We start from the raw sequence: 17009 nt of genomic DNA, 5'->3' as shown, positions 1-17009 counted from the left end.
TTGTCAGGAATTTTTAATGTATATGTTTGATGTATTGGAAGATGAAGGAGTAGATATAAAAAATCTTTTTAGCCTTTCTTATCAATGGCAACATGACTGTGATAACTGTGCTTCATCAAGTAGTACTAGAATAGACTCTGAAAGATTTATATATTTGATTTTACCAGACTGCACATCAGTGCCTTTTAATAATCTAGTTAAAGCAGCTGATCACAATATGGTGTGTACCCAATGTAAGTCTGCAATGCTGTCCACATTATTTCTTCAAAATTATGGTCAATATGTCATTTTAATGTTCCAACGATGTAGACCTGATGGAACTAAATTGACAACTTCTATTAAAAATGTCGTGGCTTCTCAGTTATCGATATCAGGAAGAACATTTACAACTGTAGCTATTATTTTTCATGATGGCCCTTCTACTATATCAGGGCATTACACATGCTATTTAAAAACTTCTAAAGGTTGGAGCCAATGTAACAACACTCATTTGACTTTCAAACAATGTTACGGCTTTATAAATTCATACCTAGTGTTTTTACAGCCAAAATTTAGGTAAAGGTAATTGGCCTATGAAGACGGGAGGAGTACTGATATATACTCATACATCTGACACTATTTGGCCAAATGGAAAGGTGCAGGAATGAGTAAAGAGTCACGACTATAAAAATATTGAAAATATTTCAGATGTTCTTTGAGTTTTTCTTCTAGAAAGTCGATGAAATGGATTTTTTACTGAACAGCAAAGTATTTTGCAACGAGAAAAGGACGTCCATGATATAATATTTGGCCTCAAGGAAAAGTAAGTCAATCAAGATTATTGTACATTTGTCATTTGTCAGTCTTTAAGGTTTTTTTTAAAACACAATCTTTTGGATTGTGTTTTTTTTTCCCACTGTCATATGATGAGTAATTTGAACTCACTGCTTTAAGTGAAATTCAATATATTCTGAGAACAGCAAAAATAAACTATGTAACATGTTGTAGAAATTATTGTGTACTTTGGATTGTGTAAATTAAATTGTATTCCCATTCTCTGACATCCACTCTACCTCACTTATCTTTGTTTGCTTCTTACTTTTGACCTCTTCTCTCTTTTTTTCGTTCACTACTTCTCTGTGCTGAGTGCCTGACTCTACTTGTGTTATTTTCACTTGTGTTTATCTACCTTCTATCACTTCTTTTACAACCACTTCACTGCTCCTCTCTCATCGTTCTTCATCCCATTTCTTTTACTCTGGTTCCATTACTATCCCTCATTTCCTTTCTTTCAATGTCCTTCTCTTTACTTTCATCACCAAATTATTTTCTTTCAGTACCACTGTTTTAGTCGTCTTCTCCTCTCTTTCCATTTTTTGCTCTCTTACTCATTTCCTTTTCTCACTCATTGTACTCCACCTCACTCAGTTTTTCTCTTAGTGTGTCTGTCTACTAACTTCCTGACTCCATTTCCCTCAATCGTTGTATATTATCCTCTCTCCCTTCATCCCTTCACTCTATGACTGTTCTTCACTTACTCTCAGTTATCTTCTATTCCTCATTCTTCTAAATGCATCCTTAATTAGACTCTTTTCCGTCTCTGTCGTTATCTTTTTAATTACTACTGTTTCCTGATTTAGTTTTGCTAACTCACATTCTTTTAGCATCTTTCTTACCTTCAGTTCATTTCTCTGTTCTTCTCTTCCTCTCTGTGAGTGAATCTATATGCCTTACTCTTAGTAATTGGCTCTCATTCTATTTGTTTTTTTTAGCTCTTCATATGTATCTTTTAATTTAAAATACATATTTAACTAAAAATAACTTATATTTTCTTTCTCTCTTTGACAGATACCAACTGTAGTAAAAAAAATTAAAGTTACATTTATTATATGGTAAGTATGACTAAAAAAATGGAGTTTGTTATCACCCATCACTAACATTTTCTCAATCTACCTCACTGGTGTATTTTTACTGTGCTTCTCTCACTTATTCTTATTCTACATCTTATGCTCTCCTTCTCTTGTTTTTTTTTTTCTTTTTTTTTTAGTGCGCTAACGGAGCGCTTACCTGTGCGCGTACCGGGATGCGCACCAATGAGAAAAATGAAGTCAAGAGTGCTAAAAATGTTAGTATTTTTTAAAAAATGGGAGGTAGTTCTGAAAAGAACTTTTTTTTTAATGTTTTTGTTGTTTTATATATTTTTTGTTTTTTTTGTATTTTTTGAACAATTTTATGTTTTTTTTGGTTTTTTGGGGGGGAAACAACGAAAAACAGCCATTATAAAGGGCTCAACAAAAAACAAGAAACAAAAAACTGGGAATTAACAGTGGCTCGAGAGGAGCAAAAAAAAAAATGACTGCTTTCTTCTCTTGCTGCAGTTGTGGTTGTCGATGGAATCATTAATAAGGTGAATGCTTAGTTCCCCGTAGCAGAGGGTCTTTCCGCAAAAAATGCAGACCATTTTTATTACACCAAATTTTTTTTGTATATTTGGTACTGTTTCGCGCCCTTCTGGTGCTGCAACTGAAGATTCACCTGAGGAGGTGCTGGCCTGATGGTCTCTTTTTTTTTTTCTGAGCCAGATCCCGTACCTCAGCTTGTGCCAGATTGTTAGGGTGCCACCTCTGCATGTGGCGGATCATTGTGTAGTTCCCAAATGAATATTTTTTATTTGGGTTGCCCCTGGACATGACCTCGTTGCAAATTAAGCATGTCACCTTCGGGGCGTTCACTTTTTTTTGCCCAGCAGGGATGGAAAAATACTGCTATATATAATGAACTTTGACATGGCTTTGTCTTGGTTCTTCAGGCAAGTATGTTCTGGTTTGTTGGTCCTCATCATCTTCTTCCTCCTCTTCTTCAACTCCTGGAAGGATCTGGGGTGGTGGACCTTCCTTTCTGGGTGGTGGTGGTGGGGGTGCACCAGCTGCAGCTACTACTGAAGCCATGTCTCACAAATAGCTCTTGCTTTCTCAAAGAAAAAAGTAAGAATGAGGAAAAAAGGAGGGGGCTTTCATCATTTGTAGAAAAAAAAAGTTGAGAACCAATGAAAAGTGTTATTTTCAGGTCACATGTCCCGACGCGCTTACGCTACGCGCACCGGAGCGCTTACGTTGCGTGCTCCGGGTCGCGCCACGGAGCGCTTCCGGGTACGTTTACGGAGCGCGCCGAAGAAACGCATCACGCGGGTACGCGATGCGTCACGTTTACGCGGCGCATCACGCGACTACGCGAAACATCATGATGTTGTTTTCGTTCGCGGGAAAAGCGCTCACGGGACGCTCCCCGGTACGCGCCCCAGGGCGCTCACCCGTACGTTCACCGGTACGTGCCCCGGGAGCACCCCGGGGCGCGTACCGGGGCAAATAATTAAAAAAAAATATTTACACATTTTAAAATTTCTAATAAAAATTATTACTTTCATACATATAGATATTTGCTATTAAAAAACCTATGAATTTTCAAGGTTTTGTAAATGCTAATTCCTAACTATATATGGTCTATAACCTATGTTTTTTTCAGTGAAAATATATATATATATATATATATATATATATATATATATATATATATATCAAACAAACTCTCCAAAAGAAAGGCAGAGGCCACACAAGGGGAACAGCTTGGTGCTTCTTTATTTCAGGCTTGGCAGATAACGGGCGTATGCATTTCGGCTATAGAGCCTCCTCAGCGCCCAGTGTGGATCGGAAGAAGAGTTGTTTGCCACCAGAGTAGATCACCTGCACCAACTGAAATAGTTAGATTTCGCTCCGCCCTCCGATGACGATATTCACCTATCGCAGTTCACTGGGTGTAGAATGAGACTGCATCTCCCAGCAGGCAGCAATCTGCCGGGATCGGGCGGCCAAGTGGTTGCGCGAGTAGCAGTGTGGTGTAAAACCCTCTCGCATGTTTCTTCCATGCCCAAAGAAACAAACAAACACCTCGCGTCCCCAACTGCACAACCAGCAATTGCAGGAATCCATATTCACGGGGGTAAGTCCGCAATATATATATATATATATATATATATATATATATATATATTCCAAAGTTCCCAAAAAGGATTTGATGCGCACTCGGAAGGAGGGTAGAAAACACCAAGTTTTAATTTTGTAGTCGCTACGCGTTTCGAGACCCACCGGTCTCTTGATCACACGATACTCATTGTCTACCGCTACATGCATCAATAAAGTTTTCAAGTGATTGAGTGAGTAAACATAAAAGAGGCATTTGCAACCATCTGTTGTTAACTGAAAACATGGTGGCCATCTTGTAATGGAGTATCCAATGCACAAAGCTTGATTTAACAGTCATGGTCATGAACCTGTTACACGTTACATAATTGCATACTTTTGCAAGTCTTCTTTTCATCATGTTTAAAAACTATATACACAAAAGTGCCTGAAACAACAAGTGTTCATATTTTATACATATAGTCAATTGTATACAATAATAATAGAAAAAATAATTGTGTATGTTATTTTGACCACATGAGATCCCTGTGACTTACGGGAATATAGCAAGTGCTTAATCGCCTGCGCTTTTGCTCCACCTTCATAACTTTTGAAATAATCCATATTTCATGTATTCAGACTAGTGCCCTTAATTACTATGCTTTAGGTCTAGTGCCTTAATTTCCAACTAGAAGCCACCTGGCATGAAAGATACTGTACCAACATAAGCTGGTAATGGTACAATTGATCTCTTTTTTTATGTATAAAAAATTTGAATTACACCCACGAGATTTACCACTGTGCATAGATGTGATGATATTGTGATTTTTAACATATATTGTAGTATATTTTTCACGAAAACTTGAAAAACATAAATATATGAAAAAGGAAAAAAGAAAAATTGAAGAAATGTTCTAATTGTGTATTGTACATTAATAATAGCCTTTTTCTTCTTGTCCTGTACCTTTTCGCAGGTCTAATCTTATGAAGAAAAAGGGTAGGAAGCCGTGCATCTTATAAAAGTGAGTTGTGAGAAAGGCCCCTTCCTTTTCCTCCTATAAAATAAACAAAAAGGAAAATAAAGTGTGTTAAAACAATGTTAAAAACCATATATGTAATCATATATATCATCAATTTTCATTTGAAACAGACATATTCATAACAACAGGAATTCAAATGTTATCATGTGTCATGTAGATGGGTTGCTAGCTCTTCATCCAGATTGTGCCCCCCCGGAGATCTCGTCTCGGGCTCCATTATCCAGCTAGATTCTCTTTTTCTCAAGGCAATAAGTATATTGCCCCCTCTGCCACTCGTATGTACTTGTTCTAAGGCAAAGTATTTAAGTAGAGCATTATTAGACTGATGATGTGTCTGAAAATGACGTGCAATGGGATAGTTTTTGTCAACATTGGTAATGGCACGAGGATGTTCTTGGACTCGTTTTTTCGCCATGCATATGGTACTCCCCACGTATTTTAATTTGCATGGACATTCCAAAACATATACCACAAAATTGCTGCTACATGTCAGGAATTGTTTTATGTTGTGTTTCCTATTAGAGCCTGGTATCTCTACTTCTTTCACCATGGTGCTGGATTTACATGCACGACAGTGTCTACAGGGATAAAAACCTTTCAGGTTATGTGAACTGACACTGTTTTTTGGGCTAATATCCCCTTTCACTAGGATATCCCTTAAGCTTTTGCCCTTTCTGTAGGTTACAGAAGGTCGATCCCCTATCTTTGTGCCAATGATGTTGTCGCTTTTCAGGACATTCCAGTTATCAACCAATACTTTATTCACCTTTCTAGAATCTTCATTGAAAGTGGTGATAAGCCTTGTGATTGATTCCGTCTCTACTTTGGGAATTCTAGGTTCTAGGGTGCCTTCCCTTGTTCTCTGACTTACTTTGAGGACTGCCTTGGTGAGAACCCATTCTGGGTAGCCTCTCTCTCGGAATCTATTGAGCATGGTGATTTTTTCCAACTCATATAGATTCTCTTCGCTACAATTAAGTTTAGCTCTTAGGAGCTCCCCAGAGGGAATGCTCCATTTGAGACTCTCAGAGTGGGCACTTTGGGCGTGTAGTAGGCTATTCTATATCTTTTCTGTACAGTTGGGTCGAAAGACGACCATCTTGTACTGTAACTTTGGTGTCCAAAAACTCAATACTTTCAGTGCTGGTATTCAGAGTGAGTTTGATGTTATATGGGTTTTCGTTGAGTTTTGTGACAAAATTCTGGGCTTCTTCCTCGGATCCGTTCCATACTACGAATAAATCGTCGATGTAACGGATCCATGTCCTGACCTTACTGAATTCCACATTGAGCAGATGATCTTTGCGAATCTCCTCCTCCCATTTGCCAAGGAATAGATTTGCCAGACTCGGAGCAAAGCTTGAACCCATGGCGGTCCCACGCACCTGCCTGTAGAGATCGCCATTAAACATAAAGATGTAGTTTTTTAAACATATTCTTAGCATCTCCACAATCATGTGCGTATGGTCTAGATATGATATGTCTCTTTCCTGCATAAAATTTAGGCATGCCGTTATACCCTGCTCGTGATCGATTATAGTGTAGAGTGAGCTCACATCCATGGTCATGAGTGTGAGCCCATCTTCCCATGTTATGGTAGAGATTTTATTCAGAAAATCCTTAGTGTCCTCAATGTGTGAAGGCAGTGCACTGACATATTCTCGTAAAAAGTGATCGATATATTTAGAGATGTTTTCATTTACACTGCCTATCGAGGACACTATAGGTCTCCCCGGTGGTCTCCTAGGATCTTTATGTACCTTCGGCAGAAGGTTCAGGGAGGATCCTTTTGGGTTATGGATATATATATATATATATATATATATATATATAAAAGGAAAATGAAAAACAATTAATAATATAATAAATAATTTTCAATTGAAAGATAATGGTCATTTAATTATTGTTGAACTAATTTGCCATTCTCTACACCTACAAGCCTAGCCTAAAATATAACAAACCCACACCTAACATATAACTAAAATAAATGCATATAAAACAATTTACGTAATTGATAACCAATTACATAATTAAGTATAAGTAAGTTAATTCATTATTACTTATAGAAAATCCCACCCTGAAACACCACAAACACAGCAACCCACACCTAGCATATAACTAAAACATGTAAATATTACACAATTTACCTAATTATTAATCAATTAAATATTTAATTATACATGAATCATTATTATCAATTAAACATGACTTACCTTCCCACCCTGTACCCCAAATAAACCTAGCACTCCACATCTAAAATATAACTGAAATAAATCAATCTTACATAATGTACATAAGAGGAGTTGGCCTAACGGCTAGGGCCCTCGACCTCAGACTTGGGGAACCGGGTTCGAGTCTCGGTAATGACGCTAAACCTCCTGTGATTCTGGGCAAATCACTTAATCTCTCCGTGCCTAACAAAAATTCATGTGTGTCCTCATGTAACGTAACTGGTGCTATGTAAAGCGCTCTGATACCCGATTCGGGTCAAATTCGCGCTATAAACTCTGCAAAAAAAATAATAATAATAATCAATTCAATCATTAATAATACATTATTAATTAGTTGTTAATACATTTTTACTTAATTAACTTCCCATCCTATACAAACCCTGCAGCCCGCACCTAAAATATAAGCAAAATAAATCAGTGTTACATATTATACATAAATAATTTGACTCACATACTTACATAGTGGCTTCAGGATCTTTGTATGGGTCTTACGACTCTACTACAACCCTGAACCCTCCCACTTCCAACATCCAGGTAATCATCAGAATGGGCGGAGGTACTAAACCTTCTAGGGCCACCAGGCCACCATCTCAGTTCACCATAGTACCGATGATATCCCCTTACCAGAAGCACACTAGAAGCAGCATGACAAACTGCATACTCATAAATTGTAGTTCAGCAACCAAGCATGCAAAGGAGCTGGCTGAAGCCATCCTGTACCACAACATTGAAACTGCACTCATCACAGAAACTTGGCAAAATGTATCCTTCTATCTGACACTTGACTTTCTAGTCCCTCTAGGCTTTTCCTTCATTAAAAAGGGCAGAGAGGACCACCATGGTGGTGGCATAACAATAATACATAAAAACAGTATCACTATGGCAGAAGTAAATTCCCTCTCCTATCCCACATTTGAAGATCTCAGCACCACCATAAAGCAAAAAGACACTAAAGTAACTAAATGTCACCTCACCTACCACCCACCAGGGAACACACTCTCCTTCAGTGTGATAATGCACAACTCTCTCTCTAACACCAACAACATAATCTTTGGTGACTTCAAACTCCATTTGAACAGCAAAAAGGACACACTAATCCAATCCCTAAATGAACTCTCACGCAGCAAATATCTCAACCAACATTGCAAGGGGCAAACCCATAACAAAGGCTCAACACTAGATGCCATTGTAGCCCACAACGAAGTGATGAGCATAGTCAAGACACTTTCAATTGACTGGTCAGATCACCACATCATTCTGTTCCACATCAACAAAGCAGAAGCACCTTCGGACCAATCCTGAAAACGCCAATGGTCTAGACACTCAACCAGATCCCCTTAACTGACCTGGAAGATAAAATGTCTTCTCTACTCCCCACTCCTTCAGACAATGTCACAACAGAGGAGCTTACAACTCTCTACAACTTGGCGATGAAAATCACCCTGGACCAGTTAGCCCCCCTAAAAAAGATTCAGAAACACTTCCCTCAAGATTATGATGCAACAAAGACCTCAATTTAGAAAGAAGACAAGAGTTTCTGAAAGACTCTGTAGAGTCAACCCATCTACAGCCCACCTCTACCAGCTCAGAAGAGAATGCAGGAAATACAAAAATTACATCCTGAAAGAAAAAGCCTCCTGCTTCCGCAAAGCGCTTGACAAAACAAGAAGAAACCTCCGCAAAGAACTCTTTAACATCATCAAACAAGAAACCACTAAACCAACCATAGATGACCCCCTGTCTTGAAGGACCGCTAAGACATCTTTGCCAAATTCTTCAATGACAAAATCACAAAGATCAAACTCTCCCTGGACCGCGCGGGCTTCCACTAGCAACTCCTCCTCTACAACAGAGGTTAATACAACCTCAGAACAGTCCCTGATCCCTAATTGAGAGGCGTCTCTCGTAGAGACTACTGGACGCAACCAGTGCCCAACATCCCCAACAGCAGCAAAGTTTTAGAAGGCACTCTACCCACTCATAGAAGAGGACAGATCAATGGTGATTGCAAGATCCAAGCCCTCCTCCCACTAGGCAGACCCACTCCCAGCATCCCTGGCAAAAAGTTTCAACCACGCCGTACGCCCTTTATGGACCAAGATAATAAAAAGGTCCCTGACCTACGGGATTATGCCTGACTGCCTCAAACAGGGACAAATCACACCCTGCTAAAAAAATAAACAGGTGCAGACCCGAAGGACCCCAAAAATGTCAGGTCTATATCATACCTTCTCTTCGTGGCAAAATTCTCATAAAATGTGTTGTCTCCCATGTCAAGCAGCACATTGACATCAATAACCTACTCAACTCACAGGAGTCGGGTTTCACAAAAAGATGCAGCATGAAAACAGCAATTCTGAATATAGCAGATGGCATTCACAAATCCCTAGATACAAACAGATGCTGCCTGCTTATCCTCCTAGACCTATCAGGGGCAGTCGTCATGGTCAACCATACGCTGCTTTTGGATGCCCTAAAACAACAAATCGGAGCAGATGGCACAGTTTTGCAATGGTTCACCTCATTTCTGCACAATAGTCCCCAACTAATCAAAATAAACAACTCAAAGTCTGACACCTCTGCCACCACCAGAGGTGTCCTCTAAGGCTCAGTCCTCTCATCAACTTTCTTCAACAGCTACATGGAGCCCTTGACCACAATACTCAGACAAGGAAGCATTGCCTACAACCTTTATGTAGACAACACCTCCACTTTGAGTGACATACACAGGCTTAATGCCACGCTTATAAAACTTAAAAACTGCATTTCGCACAACCACCTAAAACTCAACCAAGAAAAGACGGAAATTCTCATTTTGTCCAACCAATCACCACAGCCACAAGAATGGCTAAATAACCTGTACGCTCTAAATGGCAAACTGACTCTGGCGGACTCCGCCAAATCTCTGGGGATCTCCCTGGACTCAAATTTGAAAATTAACATACAGATAAGGTCTGCAGCGAAGGACGCCTTCTATAAGCTACATTTTTTCAACTAAGTTAAGCCCTTTCTCCTATCAAATGACCTATTAGTCACCATCCAACCACTGAATGTATCGAGACTGGACTACAGAGATGCAACACTCACAGGCGTGCCGAAAGCATACTTAGCCAACTAAGAGCCACTCTAAATGAAACAGCAAGTATGGTCATCAGAGTAAAGATATACAATCACACCTCCCAAACAATGAAAAATCTAAAGTGGCTACCAATCGAAGCACAATGCTGTTTCAAAACTGCGTGTCTAACCCTCAAATCTCTACACACTGGCAAACCAGGCTACCTTGCATCAAAACACACAAAAGCAGGCAAAACAAGAAATCTAAGAAGCTCCAACACACTTTTCATTCTCCCTAAAAAACATAAACAAAAAGCCCTCTCGTGCTCTTTCTCGGGCAATGCACCCAAAATCTGAAAGTCTCTCCCAGTACAGATCAGACAAAACCCCTCCTTCATGAGCATTAAGAGACAATTGAACTCCTCCTAAAGCAGCACCTTAACATTCAGAGAAATAACTCCTAACCCTCACTGGAAAACTACAGCAGTATATGCATATCTATCCCAAGGTCTTTAAAAGGATTCAACACTCGCCACTACAATGTACACTATATTTGAGAGACAAAAGTTAGATTTCTCTTATACGAGACGTATCAGACATATATATAGTGTTAGCATGATGTATCTATATAACTTCTATGCATAATATACATATTGCATAACCTCTATCTGCTTTAGCTAGTAGGAAAAGGTTTATTCTGTTTGTTTGTGCTATATTAATAGAGCAGGCCGAGAACCATGCAGACGCCATCTTTTCTCTGTCTGTGTCAGACCCGAGCAGTGATCTCGTGTTACTCTCCAGTAGTTGTCAGGTCCCAGTTCATTTGAGTTACTAAGAACAGCTGAAAGTAAACCATTCTCCCTCTGTCCTGGGACTCAAGGTCGCATCTGGCTTTGGGTGCGATAAGCGCATTCCTGGAGGCGCCGTGCCTACACTCCCGGGCACCAGGACGAAAGGAAGTCAACCCTCCTGACGTCCCCAGTAATAACTTCTGTAAAGCTTTGAAACCAATCATGTGTGCAATATATGGTCCTTCCTCGTGGCCCAAGAGCCAAGTGGTGTTTTTCTATTTACGGTGACTTCATGTGTTGAATTGAAAGTATATATGTGCAGTTTTGAATGTAAGCCAGCAGTCTTCTCCACACACCTGATGGGTGAGGGTTAAAGAGGCTCCTCTATAGAGTTTGTTTGCATAATAAACGATTGAACTTTCTTCACTGCCAACTGACTGATTATTTGGTAATGGTATTGAGGCTATTGGTAGGTATAGCTCTTTATGTTATTTTTATGGTACGACATATTGTTATTGACGATAACGATTGGACTCTCGACATTACAATCGTACTGTTTTATGACTGTCTGTGAATGCCTTATTCTTTTTTATTTTATTTATTTTTAAAGTTTTATATAGCGCTGGCTAGACCCGGAGGTATCAGAGCGCTTTACATGAGCATCAGATCATAGTTACAGGTTACATCATTACAAAGGTTACACAGTTCTTAGAGCATGGCAACATAGTTACATGTAAGGTCAAGATAAACAATAAGCACAATTACGAAAGGGGAAAAGCAGGCAAGGTGAGAGATTCAGGGGAGGGGGGGTGGAGCACTGGAAGTAGACAGATAATGAGGGCGGAAAAGGGAGGGGAGGGTGGGAGACACAGCATGGAAAGAGGAGGGGAAGGGTGATGGGGACACAAACCGGTAGACGAGTCAAGGCAACGTCCAAAGTCCAGTAAGCTGTGATCCCAGGGCAGACAAGGGGAGAGATTCAGGGGAGAGAGGATAGGAGCTAGGGAAAAGACAATAAGGAGAGACGAAAAGAAGTCTGCCTAAAGACCGACTGGGTAGGTGACGAACAAGGAGGGAATCCACAGCCCATCTCCCCTATAGCTAAACCAAGTAGCTCCATCGGCCGTCAGACAAAATAGTTCAGACTCAATACATTGAGAGAGGAGGGAAGGAGAGACATAAATAGAGGGAGGATGCGATAGGAGACGACAGGAGAGACAAAGGAAGTGTAACAATGTGGTTCAACAATATACCAGAAAAGATCAACAAGTAAAACATTATATTAAACAATCAGCAATACAATTAGGGGAGGAGAGATAGGAGAGAGAAAGTAGTGGGGGGTAGAGGTGGAGGGAAAGTGAGGATAAGGGGAGAGACAACCATAGAGACGAGAGGAAGTCTGTCTAAAGACCGACTGGGTAGTTGACGACCAAGGAGGGAATCCACGGCCCATCTCCCCTATAGCTAAACCAGGTAGCTCCATCGGGCATCAAACAAAATAGTTCGGTCCCAATACATTGAGAGAGGAGGGAAGGAGAGACATAAATAGAGGGAGGATGCGGGAGGAGACGACAGGAGAGACAAAAGGAAGTGCAACAATGTGGTTCGACAATATACCAGAAAAAGAACAACAAGTAAACATTAAATAGAACAGTCAGCAATACATTACGGGAGGAGAGAAAGGAGAGATAAAGTAGTGGGGGGTAGGGGAGGAGAGAGAGTGAGGATAAGGGAAGAGAAAACCGTAGAGACGAAAGGAAGTCTGTCTAAAAACCGACTGGGTAGGTGACGACCAAGGAGGGAATCCACGGCCCATCTCCCCTATAGCTAAAATCAGGTAGCTCCATCGGGCATCATACAAAATAGTTCAGTATCAAGTGGCAAGGGAAGAGGTTCACAGAAAAACAGGGTGGGGACAAAGGGCAGGGGCATGCGAGGGCAGAGGACAGAAGCTGGAAAGAGTAGGAGCGGAGGGGGGGAGGGTTGGGGGAAGTGGGAGTGGGAAGGTAAGGTCAGGAGAGACGCGGGTGTGTTAGTCCGAAGCCCGGCTGGGTAGGTGATAGTCAAAGGAGGGAGTCCAAAGTCAATCTCCCCCATAGCTATCGAGGTAGCTCCATCGGGCATCATACAAAAGTATGCAGGTGGCCCCTCAATTCGTATGCCCCAAGTCCTGCGGTAGAGCTCCAGTCTGCACTCATACACCACTCGCGGTCAGTACAATAACAGGGCATCAATATTGCATTGGGGGAAGGGCGCAAGTCACGCAGTACAGCGCGCCCTTGCAGTCTGCACATCTCCCCACCTCTGTGCTCTTACAATGATAATAATGCTTATAATGCTATAAAGGGCTCCGGTACCCTCGGGTCCTGCCAGCACTATATATAATTCTCTCTCTAAAATTCTTTTCGATTAATAATTAATTATTACTTAATTATTTTCCCACCCTATGCCCTACAAACCCAACAACCCTTAACTCTATAAATTACTATTAGCAAATACATTAAAAATTCTAAATCACTCAAAATTACAAAATATATTTTTTTAAATATTAACAATTATACAAACAATAGTAAGCCATAAAATGAATATTTGAACTAAAACACATTCGAATAATTAAAAACAATATTGTTTACAACTATATTATTGAAAATTATATTTAACAACAACAATATTACTTACTTGAGAAAACAATATTCTTGACAACAATATTTCTGCATCATAGTATTTTTATAAACACAAGGAGATGATGGAGGGAGCGCTGAAACTTACCCCAGTCACAGATCTGGGTTGAATCCATCATGGTTCTTTAGCTCACTTCGCCAGACCAGTTCAGACCCAGCCATATGCAAATCAGTCTTGACCCTGTTCGTGTTGGGAACAGTCTAGCCCAAATTGCCAAGCCAGGTCTTCACTGGAACGGAAACAAAGGATCCTGGGACCAATTTTGGGCTAACACCCCTCATCAGCCGGGTTAGCTTGAATCCAGTGGCAAAGTGAGTAAAGGACCCACGTCTGGGCATACCCTGCCAACTTGGAGCGAACAAAGCAAACACAAGGAGATGATGGACGGAGCACTTTAACTTTCAGACACTCAACCCCAGTCACAGATCTGGGTTGAATCCATCATTGTTCAATATTTTTTGTATCATTATCAAATAATTGCATTTTAGGTATAACGCTTGTTCCTACATATTTAGCTTGCCACATTACAATTAACTCAGATGCAAGTAACTTCTCTGTTTCACCTAAATGTTTCGTAATTAGTTTGTGTTTTGATCTATGTGTTTAAATTGTCACCTTCTCACAAATGTCACACTTTCTACGTACTGTTGTGGATACAGGACTGTATCCAACTGGATATCTTTACTGTCTCTGACAGTTAGTATAATCAATTATAAATAAATGTCCTACCCGGCTGGGTAGCCTATGTAGATTCCATTGTGTTCTACATGTATTATTTAGATTTAATCCTCTCTTTCACAAGGACCACTGTTCTATATAATTAGGCTACCTGGTTTTAGGTTTAAACCTCTAATAACTGATAAAAACCCCACTGAAAGAAAAAGAGCCATCACCGGTGTAAACATATAAACACTGAAAAACACCTTTGCAACCACAAACTATTTTCCATGCAAAGGAAGGAAACGAGGAGTGAAAGAGACATTTTTATTTCTTCCTGAAGGAGCCAATGCAATGTAACGTTGTTATACAAGGTAGCATCAAGAAAGACTGGGCTAACATTATTCTGCTTGAGTTTTGTTGTTTACGGATGTCATTAAAACATTGTCTCTTCTTCCTTCTGCTTTTTTCAGTTTTGTGGTCTTTGGTCTAAAGTTGCAGTATTTAAAATCATTTTTATTCTTATTTAGTTATTTTATGAACTATTGAGAATCGGGAAATATCAAAATCATGTTTGATATGTTGACTACATTTGATTTCACTGATAGGTATAATGGGTGGTTTCATAAGAATCTTTCCTAATATATACCATCACATTTACCCACAGACAGATAATGGGTGAAATCCTTTGATACATCTGCCTCCTTTTCTAGTGAGTCAGTATTGATTGTAAGTGAATTGCCAAACACCCCAAGTTTTAAACATTTCATGCAAGATGTAGTGACAGGTATATGTGAAAAGATTGTTGTGACCAAGCATCTGAGATATTGGTGAAAACATGACACCAGCATTTGGTAAACATGGAACAGAGTGTCACTTGCTGCTGAAAAAAGTTCCTACCAAGTTCAATAAAGATTGGAGTAATATTGTTTGTATTTGCAGTAATTCAGCAACGTATGTGAAAAAGTTGTATGATGGTCTGTCAAAATCGATACCTGAGCTGAAGTGCTTCCCTGTAAGATCCTTGTCACTTGCTAGATGGTATACAATCTTCAGAGTTAGTGAAGAATGCTATTGACTTCGTAGTCCATCCTAGTGCAGTAAAAATGTATTTGGACCTAATATACCCTGTGCACACGCTATCTATACATATGCACTATCAGTGCAGAAAGCAAGCAATAATTTAAATTAATTTAAAATTCCATAAATACCGGAAAAAACACTGTTTCTGTTCTTTTTAATGGCGCCAAAATGTGTAACCACTGATACCCACTGTTTGTTTAAGGTATTGAAAAAACTGAAAAAACCCCACCAGAATTTACCAAAAATAGAAACTGAAAACAGGAAAGCCTATATATAATATAAAGAGATGCACTGGCAGAGAGGTGGCTGTGAGTGGCATCGCTCCTTTTCCTATTACCTTGGAAGAAATACTATTGGGAAAAAAAACAGCGATTGACTCCTTCTTACTTCTTAACAATAGGGCTGAAGGTGGGCTGGAGCTGACTCCCTCACACTAGTATTCCCGTAGATGAACAAGTCAACAAATGCTGAGGTCAAGTTTTATAAACGGGAATTAGAGGTGGCTTCTTAGATTTCTAGATAATGCACAACTCTTGTAGTCAGTCACAATGCTTAGTGTAGAAGAAGAGGGGGTTAAAAAAATCAATGTTAAATCTCAAGATGTTTTGGCTTTAGATAGGCGTGTCCAAAATTGCTTATTGTTTTAATGAAATTTAGACCGATTTCCTGATAATTAGATAAAATTACATTAATGGCACACAATGTGGTGTGTCGGTATCTTGAATGATATTTCAAAATAATGGCATACATCTTCTGAAACTAAAGTGACATGAGATTCTGACAGAAGACTGGTTTGAGTAGTAATTAAAATTTCTCCCAGGCCTACTTTTAAACCGTGCGATGTTTTAAGGCATGGCCATGGTTTGAGACCTAATGACTGTCAAGGCTCGGTTCAGGAATCTTATGTCCAGGCTGTGCTTGTGTTTTATAGAGGTGGGTGGAGCTCACGGAGCTGTTCTCCGTGAAATTTGGCAGAGTTAGCTAAAAACTCAGTGAGATTCTGTGGTGTTCAGCTAGTGGCGGAATTCCGGTCTGACCGCCATACACGCTCGTGCTAAACTAGTTGTATATTCACCTCGGATCTACCTGTGAATATGTTGGTCGTCCCCCTCCAGACTCCTAAAGAGGAGAGGCGCACTGGTGGAGTGCATCGATACTGCTCATTTCAGTTTTGCACTTTGCACTGAGCACTGAGCACTGGCTGACTGGACATGGAAGAGTCTGTCATTGCACTCTGTGTCCGGTGCTTATGAAAGTTGGATAATTCTGATTTGGAAGTCACGTATATAACTCACAAATTGCTTTGTATAATTGCAGGACACGCATGGTGCTTTGTAGTACAAAACAAAGCAATTTTGTGTAGCTATATAAAACAAGATGTTCCCCAAAGCTGTAAATAGCTTTCAAAAAAATAATTTTCATTGCAATGGCAATTACGCCCTCTGTGGGTCAAGGAGAGTCAAATCAACTGGGGCACAACTAAGGCAAGAGGAAAACTATAAGGTTCGTCAGGTCGCACTTCGCAGTCACAAA

The 17009-nt window shown here is 39.9% G+C and overlaps 1 long non-coding RNA gene across 1 annotated transcript in view; it reads right to left on the bottom strand.

The window, feature by feature from the left end:
• Window positions 1-7385, bottom strand: part of LOC144827708 (uncharacterized) — a 90342-nt gene extending 82957 nt beyond the window's left edge. The window contains exons 1-2 of the long non-coding RNA XR_013610321.1: window positions 7260-7385; window positions 4900-4990 (exon numbers count right to left, since the gene is read on the bottom strand). This is a non-coding gene — a long non-coding RNA (uncharacterized LOC144827708). The remainder of the gene's footprint in view (window positions 1-4899; window positions 4991-7259) is intronic.
• Between the last annotated feature and the right edge of the window lie 9624 nt (window positions 7386-17009).

The sequence above is a fragment of the Lissotriton helveticus genome, chromosome 4_1 (assembly GCF_964261635.1).
Source record: "Lissotriton helveticus chromosome 4_1, aLisHel1.1, whole genome shotgun sequence".
Classification (NCBI taxonomy): domain Eukaryota; kingdom Metazoa; phylum Chordata; class Amphibia; order Caudata; family Salamandridae; genus Lissotriton; species Lissotriton helveticus.
Note: the sequence above shows the minus strand (reverse complement) of the source record. Positions and strands in the feature narration are given on the sequence as shown.